This window comes from Harpia harpyja, chromosome 10 (assembly GCF_026419915.1).
Source record: "Harpia harpyja isolate bHarHar1 chromosome 10, bHarHar1 primary haplotype, whole genome shotgun sequence".
In the NCBI taxonomy this organism is placed as follows: Eukaryota; Metazoa; Chordata; class Aves; order Accipitriformes; family Accipitridae; genus Harpia; species Harpia harpyja.
The window spans coordinates 25,151,141-25,160,716 of record NC_068949.1 but is presented as its reverse complement, the minus strand read 5'-3'; positions in this window follow the sequence as shown (position 1 = coordinate 25,160,716).

The following is a 9,576-nucleotide window of genomic DNA, read 5'->3' as shown; positions in this document are numbered from 1 at the left end:
ACTGGTTCATATCTGTTCCTACTGAAGTTGGTGGGAAAATTCCCACCAACTTCATAACTTCATTAGGAATAGTGTGACCAGCACTGTGTGCTTTAAGTAAACTTCCTGAAGTCTTACAGATGTACTAGCAAAGGCAAAATGGGTGTTCAACAAATGGCATGTATTAACCTGCAGCCTTTCTCCCCTCCAGCTGATACTGTACAAAGGCAGTTCAGTAATTGCATGAGACACCTCTGATGAGCATGCAGCTACTGCAGAAAGTGATGTTGGAGGAATATACCTACTGAAAGCCTTTCCTCTTTCATTCCCTTAATGTGTCTGAGATCGTCTTATAAGCTTATGTTGCTTGAGGTGTTCTAGTATAAACAGATTAATAAAAAACCTACAGAAAAGCACCAAAACAACAGAAATCCCTCCATATTGCATCTAGGCAATTGAATGTCATGGTCCCTTTCTTGCCAGAGACCTCAGCTACTTGGTTGTGGTATTAAAATGATCTATGCTGCATTCCAGTCAAACAGCAGCAGCTGATGAGCATGGCAATGAAAAGTTGGGCCAAAAAAAGAAAGAGGATCACTGAAAGGGAGAGAAGTAACTTGAAGAATTCTTATTCTTGGAGGAAATCCATTTCATGTAGTCCATCTGCAACTTCTTAAACCTTCTGGAGTTTTCAGAGAATGATGACCTCAGGAAAAAAATTTCAAAATCATTCTTCTGGGCAGTGATAAGGTAAAAAGGTAGTTCTGTGTGTGTGACCCTTAGGCTTATTCTTGCTGGACAAAGTTGCACCTAGTATGAAGAACATGTCGTTACTGAGCAGTGCTAGGTACTGTGAACATGTCTGTAGTTTTTATTTCATCTCCAGCATGGGACAATATTTGATTCTGAAGGAAAAGAATAAGGAACGGGGCAAATGTACTAGTGTTTTCCCAACAGTTACTTATTTTCAGCTCAGCAACTTTCTTAAGACAGAGGTCTTGGTCTTTTTTTAGGTACAATAGAGATTTGGTAAGAAGTGGAATTAAAATAATGTCAGCTGTCTTCACATAATCTGATTTTGCATAAGTGTAATTGTCAGGAAATTATTTTTGCAGTGCATTAGAATGGCCATACTCAAATTTTAGTAAGACTATGTAACAGATATGTAGCAGGAAGTCTCAGAGTCAAATCTCGATTGTGACTCTCCCTTTCTGTATATGCATAATGAAGTGCACAAACAATATTTTTCAGAAAATGTAATGTAGTAATACTCTTAATTTCCATGTGTATAGGTTCTCATAATTTTTTTTTATACCTCATTTTGATTATACCTAATACAGACTGTATTAGTCTGTACAGATTAGGTATAATCTGTACCTTGTGCAGAACTCTTCTGATTTTGTGCTCATCCCTAGTACTGTGTTACAGGCACTCTAATTTTCAACCAGTAGTACAGCCCTAAGAGCACTTAAATTTGTAATTAACTGGTTTAGTTGCTAATTTATATGCTGTTGGGTTTTACCAAATCCTGTGTTAGACTGTTCTATGGATTGATTACTGTTTACTGTGTAAACTTACCTGAATGGTTTGGTTTTCTGAGTATTAGTCAGTGCACTGTGGTGCCATGCATCTGCTGTAGACAAATGTTTAGCTTTTGTGTATTTGTTCATGTAATCAGATTGTATCATAAAGTATTTACATAACGGAAGCTTAACAGCGACTTTGGTGCGTGCTTCTCTACCTTCTTGTCAAATATTTTTTGCATGCTGCTTTTATGCTTGAGGACCTGTGAGGCATAAGCAGGCTGGTCTCTTATTGAATGACCTCCAGGATTCTTGTGTCAAATTGATAAGCGCCACAGAGGTGTCAGAAATGTTTTGGGATTCTTAATGAAATATTTCCTTTCTTTGAAATCTCTAGAAGGCCATGGTGATAAAAATCTGTCTGGTTGCAGTTCCCATCTCTATTCAGTTTGCAGTCCCCTGGGAAGTAATGGCACTGTTGCCTTCTGCTAACAGTCTTCAGTTGTAGACAAGGCTAGAATTGCTTTATATTACAAAAATGAAATCTTTCTAGCTTTTTTACGTATCATGAATTAGACGCTTTGGTTTCTTTTCAAGTACTTCCAATGTTTATAATGGGGCACCATCTTGTGGGTGTAAACTGTGGGTTTGGAGTTGCTTGTGCCCATTAGGAGTTGCTTCCACCTGCAGCTTTTGTGTTGGGTCATGTTTTTCCCATTTTTATATAAATCGGGTTCATCTTGAAATGCATTTGACACTTTCTCTGGTATCTATGTGAGCACTGAGCCACAGTTGCTCACCTGAGGACATTCATGTCACTAAGAAAGCCATGTGAATCTATCGGACAGTTGTATGAGCCTGTGCTGCTTCTCATTACTGTAGTTCTTACTTTGATTTTAGTTTGGGGTAGTTTTGCAATGTTTGTAATGGTTGGAGTGTTGGGTGGAAAACAATGAAAAAAGATAATTTCCTTCCTGTAGTTATTGTCCTTTTTAAAGATGATTGCCCAAAAACATCAGATGTGCTCAACAGAAAGATGAACTTAAGCTGTTTCTTGTGAAGCAGGTGTGTTTAGAGCCATTGGGATATTGTGGACAGTAACTTTTGATTTTTAAGATGTAGAACTGTAATCATTCACTTTCTCAGCAGAAGTTTGCTAAAACAGTCTCCTGTTCTCTTTAGCTGGTTTCAATTCCTAGTTTATATTTGATGTTTCTAAGGTTACTTATGTGTACCACTGAATGTTACAATCGTATCTGTGCACAGGTAAAGGGACATTCCTTTTCACAATATTGCTTTTTATCCTCCTTTTCCCTACACACACTGAGCAAATATATAAATCAAAGGTTTTGCAAGCAAAACGCTTTAATTAATCAGAAATGCTTTTCTACCCCTTTTGCCAGAAAAGAGCAATTGCTTGAAAAGATAAGGAGGGTTGTGTTTCAACCATGATATGTTACACAAAGGCCACGAGGTGTCAGTGGAGACCCCAGTCTGAGAGCGGATTTGGGATAAACCAGTCAAACGTACAAAATGGGGACATAACTATGTGTTTCTAATGATGCTTAGGCTGTTGCTGGGTTTGACCTATTTTATATTCCTAGCCTGTCTTTATTTCCTAATCAGTGAGATGTGGATTCCTTTATTTATCAGGTAGCCTTCTTGAGCAAAGTATTTCAGCAAGCTGGTCTTTGTCCTCCTCCTTTGCTTTGTTTACAGTAGGGTGGATGCTTACCTTATTTTTCCTCTTGAGGGAAATCCACCACTCCCTTTTTACTAAAATTTATAGGCATAGGTTAAAGCAGGGGTCTTCTACTTCAGCTCTTCAGACTTTGAGATCCCATAGGATTTTTCCTGATGAATCCTTCCATCTGATGAGAGTTTCACTAAGACAGTTGTGTGGTTAAAGAACAAGTTGTACTTCAAAACCTTTCCGGTCTTTCAAGAATGATGTGCCAGATATTCTGTATATTTCTCTCTCAAAAGATGAAACCATGTAATCTAACCACATGTGGATCAACTCCTTGAGCGAAGTTCTTTCCTGCAGCTAACTAATTCCACGAATAAAAACCCCAATTGTAGCTAGTGGTCCCAAGAGAAACTGGTTACATCTTATTAGAAAGACTCAAAGGCAGTTGTTTCAAAGCCATCAAATGTGTCAACAGGAATGCACTATTTAAGAAAACTGCAGAATCCAATGTGCATCTTGCCTTACCAGTTTGTGAATCTCTGTCTGTAGCTTAGGTTCTGCTTATTCCAGCCATTCTTTCTCCCTACCGCACACAGACACATTCAGTGTCTGGGAGACTTTGCGTTTTCAGCTCTTTTGTGTGTCAGTCTTGGTCTCATTAATCTTTTTTATCAGTAAGTCCATATATAAGCCAGTATGTTTGGGTTTCTTGTCAGTGCAACTATGTAATTTTTTGCTCTATGTTCTTTTATGGCCATTGCGTATGGCATTTCTTGGAAAGTATTTAGCTCAGGTCATTGTTTTGCCTTTCCTATTAACAGTTCTTTAGAAAAAAAAGAAAAAAAAAACACCTTGTATAAATAGCAATTTAATAGCATATCTACAGAAGTTTGCATAAAAGAGGAATACAGCTGTTTCTCAGCTTACTGTAAGTCTTCAGTGCAGTCCATCGGTACTCTGGCTAATTTGGAGCAATTTCTGCTGGCAGTGTTCAGTGTAAGAGAGAGGTTTTGTTTGTTCTGCAGTATCTTGCTGGAATGAGGCTTGCTTAGTAATCAGATCCTTTTAAGAAATTGTTGTAAGCTTCAGTCCGCAGAAGAACTGCATCTAGAAGTGTGGTCCAATAGTTTGTGTGTAACTTTTCTCTTACATAGGGACTTTGTGGCAGAGAATTTGTTGAGGTATTAGCCTTCTGTGTGTGAAGCTGCAGAGAAGAGGCACCAGGGGGCAGCGGAGGCATTTAAGAATGGCAAAAGTTCTGGTTTTGTCAAATAATGAGATTTGCAAAGAAAACCATAGATAAGAAAAACTCTGGTTATTTCTTTATGAACCTTATTCAGCCCATGCTGAACACATCTGAGGAGGTCAGCAATAGAGTATGTTCATTCCCTTTTCCTAATTCTGAAGTTTTTCAAAAAACTTTGAAAGGAACGGAAGAGTGCTTCAAAAAGATACGATTGTTTACATCATAAAACCCAGCATACTATTAGGTAATCTTAACATATTGCAGAATAAAGAGCCCTCCTCTATTCCTCCCCACTAACCCTTCAAGTATGAGTTTCAGAGGTGTCTGCTAGCTAAGTCATGCTGGATGCTATATATGCAGTAAAAATATTACCTGTCCCTATAATTTCATACTGTAGAATGACAAATATTGCTTTCTTTTTCTTATGGATACAGGGTGAGGATATGAAAGAATAAATTCAGTGGTGTGTGAGGTGTGTACACCAGTAACTGCTCAAACAAACTGACCACTACTTACTACTTGTCCTTTCTGACCTCGCAATTCAAGAAGCTTTACTGGTCTTCAGCAACTGAAATTTATTCCTAACCGACACTTTAAGGCTGCTTTCAATCCTTTTTAATCCAATCTTCAGTAGGGCTGATTACTATATATCATATATATAGTGTCTGTATATATAGCTACATAAGGATTATGTATTCTAATCGCATCTGGATGGTGAATTATTGCTGAAATTAGGTGTTCTGCCCAGCATCAGAAATTCAAAACAATACCTAATCACAAAAATATTATGATTTACATGGCATATGATTAAGAGGGTTAATGAGTTGGAAATAAAAACACTGAAATTTTCCGAAAGGAAAAATCAGGGATTTCAAAACACTCTCTCTTCTTTCTCTGTGGTTTTGTTTGGTTTTTTAACAAATGAATATGACTTTTTAAAAATTTGAACAATTATGTTTTTTCTCTCCCTTTTTTGTCCATAAACTTAATGTGCAGACAGTCTTTTTATTTTACTTGAACTCATGTTTGAACAGTAGAGTTGGATTTATTTTGCATGGATCTAATTTGTACTTAATGTCAAGTGCTGGAACTGTTGCCTGTAATGGGCCATATTTGGGATATGGTAGTGGTTTGCTAAAAACCTGTACTGGCTGGTGCGAAGTTACATCACAGATGTATAATGAAATATCTTTGGTTTTAAACATGGTCTTGAGACTGAGAGTTGAGTGACAGGATTTCTTCTTAGCATTGTCTGTCTTGCCAGTGATCATAGGTAGTTTGTTGTAGGGGAAACGTAGGACTCATCAAAATAGATTGGATTAGCTTGAGATCTATCCAGTCTAGCATCTGTCTCTGAGAATAGGAGGTAACGGACACTTCAGAAGAAAGTGCAAGAATTCTTCTGTAACCAAGTGTGCAGGAACCTGTTTTCGACACTGGATCTTACTGCCTATGCTAATGACTGGTCTGAATTGTGAAGAGCTTGCTGTCTCAGTATACAGTATGATATTAATTTGGAGGCCCATAAAGGTCTTAAAACTATTTTTGAATGTTGACAGATTCACAGTCTCACTTATTTCTATTTATGTGTCATGTGAAAAGCATTTTCTTTCAATGTAGTTTTGAATTTCCTACCATTTTTTAATTGAAATTTATTTGGTCTAGTGTTATGAGAAAGGGAGAAGTGTCTCTTGAACATTCAGTGTGTTCTGTGTATCACATCTCCTCTTAGTCATCTTTTTTTATGGTAGCAATTCACTGTCGTTGCTATTCCAGAGCCTTAATTATGCTTGCTGTCCTCTGAATCTCCTCTAATTTTGCAGTATACTTTCAGAGATTGTTCTGTCTTCTTCAGTTCCCTGGTTCCCATTTTCCTGTCTTGTATATTTAGCTTTAAGCTGCTCAAAGTACTGTTACAATGGAAGCCTCTAAAATTGTGATTAAAATAATATCTGGTGAAATATGCCCAGGGTTCTTCCAAGGGAGGTCCTATAGAAATGCCTAGTATTATTAATCTGTCTGTACTCTGGACAGGATATAAATAGCATTAGTTAAGGGTATGAGGAGAAAATGTAGGAAAGCTCTGTAAGGGGAACACTAGCTAAGTTCAGCACAATAGCTGTGCTTATAAGGAAGATAATGTGTGGGTTTTGTTACACAGAAACAGGCTGCCTATTATTACGCCTTCACCACATCTGCATGTTGGATGCATGCAATCTATTTATTGCAGTGGGGAAAGCCAAAGCTGAAATATTGACTGCTAAGAGGTAGGCTCAGAAAATGTCTTTCCTCCTCTGCATATTTGGGGTTGGGGGGAGTAAGTTAATATAACTTTCTGTACACTTCTTAATGGTCTGCATAACAATCCTGGAAGTGCAGCACACCAGTCAGGTCCCTTTTCCAAGTTCAGATCAGTAGAAGAGGAAACTTTTTTTTTTTTTTTTTTTTTTTTTGCAAAGTAGGGGAAGAAAATGGTGAGCTGTAGTCCCAGCTGCAGTACCACCTGACCTCTGGAGATGCATCACTTGTCACTGAGCTTCACTTTTTTCTAATAGTGCATATCCTGCCTCAAATAAGCATTAAATTTGCTGGAGTACAAAGAAGGGACTAAGGTACAGACTTTTCCTTTCTTTTATCTGGATACTAAATGACTTGCAGTGCTATAAGCCTTAATTAAGTGTGACACCTTAATGTTGTTGATTGGATTTCCCTAGAGCTAGTTCACCCATACCTAGACAACTAGTTTTGTCTAGAGAAATTACCTTAAAAGGTCAGTTTGTTGCATTTGCCAACCTTTTCCTTAGTTTTGAGGCTCAGTGAGAAAATCCCTATTAACACCTCTACAGAGGATAGTATTTATGAGGCCTGGGTTAGGCTTTATGACTGCGGAAGCTTATCTGCTCTGAGACAGATTCAAAGCTGTATCCAATCTTGTCAGCCTTCAAAGGCACCCTCACATGACTGTGAAGAGTTGCTGAAGTCTGCTGGGGTGTGTAGTCATATGCCTGTTTGTCACGCACCATGCAAAATTAAACCTGCTGCACGTCGGGCTGGCTACAGTCATTGTCTGCTGAATCCACAATGTACAAGGGTCTTACATCACTGTACTGGGAGAAAGGTTGCAATCTGGTTTGCAGGCAGGAATGCTTTTTCCTTCTGTTGCTTTCCAAGTGAGACTTTAATGGCTGATGCCACTCTGTTTCAGAGATGGGTTTCAAATGATCTCATCCTAGTGATTTTCCAAGGCCAGGTTTTAGTAAAATGTATTTACTGCAGTGCTAATTTATATCCTGCATCTGAAACTGAAGAAAGTTTGATAAATTTCAGGCACTTTACAAATACACTTGTTAAGATGTCTGCAAATCACCTACTTGGAGCTCTGTTTAGTAAAGGTGATACAAGCTTTGAAATCTGGCGCTTTTCTGGTAAAAGCTGCTTCCTTAAACAGACTTTGAACAGTATATTCTGCTGGGTCACTGCTTGCAAGTCACTGAAAATGGGCCTCACAAAGATAAATGATATGAGAAAGAAAAATGGTTCATTTTACAGTGGCTGCAGCTCTTCGGATATGTTGCATGTATATATTTGATGAGTAGCCTCACTTCTGGACTGACTTCCTTCTCAGCTCGCAAACAAAGGGTCAGTGCTTTAACACTGTACAGCACGTGTTCAGTATTGTAGCATCTTTCAGGTGCCTGCCGTGCAATTCTCCTGCATCACCTAATTTCTTCTTTCATTCAGTTCTAAGCTGTTGCATGTACTGTAGCAGAATGCAGTTTTCAGACAGTGAGCATCTTTCAGTCATCACATATCTGAACATTCCTGGTTATAATATTGATGTTCTGGGCTGGCAAAGACAGGGAGTGGTAGTTGCTCCTTTCCTATTCTTCAGGGAATCAGGAAATCAACTTTCTGTATTCTTGAAACAATCTCAGCAAATAATTTTCCTCCTAAAATTGGCAAGAAAGATGCATCTAGTTTTCTTGCTGTTCTAAGGGAGAGAATGGCAAAAAGTGTTCCCACCTATCCTGTAGAGCAGCCTTAAAAACAATGCTGTGTGAAGCATGTTGATAACAGGTTTTCAGGAATTCCAGATCTTGCAGCGGTAAGTTGTTTTCTTTCCTTTTCCTTTCAGAAGCTAAAATCATCCTTGTATGAATGGAAAACAGGCAGGAAGGACATAAACTTTATTTGTATTTCCTTCCATCTTTCTACTTGAATTCACATCAGTTCCTTCCACCTTCCTCTAATGCTGCTCTTTTTCATTCTCTTACTAGAATCTATTTTACTCACCTAGCACAGGCAGAAAACAGCAGAGCAACAGTGCATGAAGGAGTGAACCCTGGGCTTGCCTTCAGTAAAACTAGGGGTCATGAGAGAACTTTTGGAGAAATTTCCCTCATCTCTGCCAGCAGTGTGCATAGAAGAGAGTGAACAGATGGGGGAACACCCAGCTCGGGATATGCAGGTGGAAAGAAGTAAAGGAACTGAGCTGACTTGGAGAAGAACTAGCAAAGAAAAAGCTTTGGGGAGCACATACTGTCCTGTGTGTATGCATGTCATGTTTGCATGTGCGAGCACATGCCTGCGTATGTCTGGATTTAAAGCTTCCTAGTCATCAGGCTTACATTCTTTTCTTTTAGTGGTTGTTATCCAGTCTAATAGGTGTGTTTCTCTACATTTTAAATCAATAGCCACAGGTTCACGTAAATGCATGTGAAATGAATGAGCATGTGTGTATTTGTGTGCATGAAGGCACTTACACCTGCCTATTCTTTGCAAGGAGTCTTTTGGGGGCATGGATTTTGGGGATTTACAGTCTCCCATCAGTCCCCCATATAAGTCTGATCCCTTGCAAAACTTCTGGGGATGCTTCCAGCCCTGAGTCTATAATGGCTATTCTAATTACAGTGATATAATATTGCATGGTTTTGTACAAAAAGCTGCAAGGAAGTGTTACAATTTCTTAAGATGATAACATAGGAGACTAGTGTAGCTTATTAAATATATGGTAGCAGTAATTCAAATTTATATTTGGAAACATATTTTCCCCAGAAAATCTAAGTAACTTTGGAGACCCAAACCACACTGGAATTCTAAAGAAATCCCCTAAACTATTGTGGAGTTGCTATGGAAAC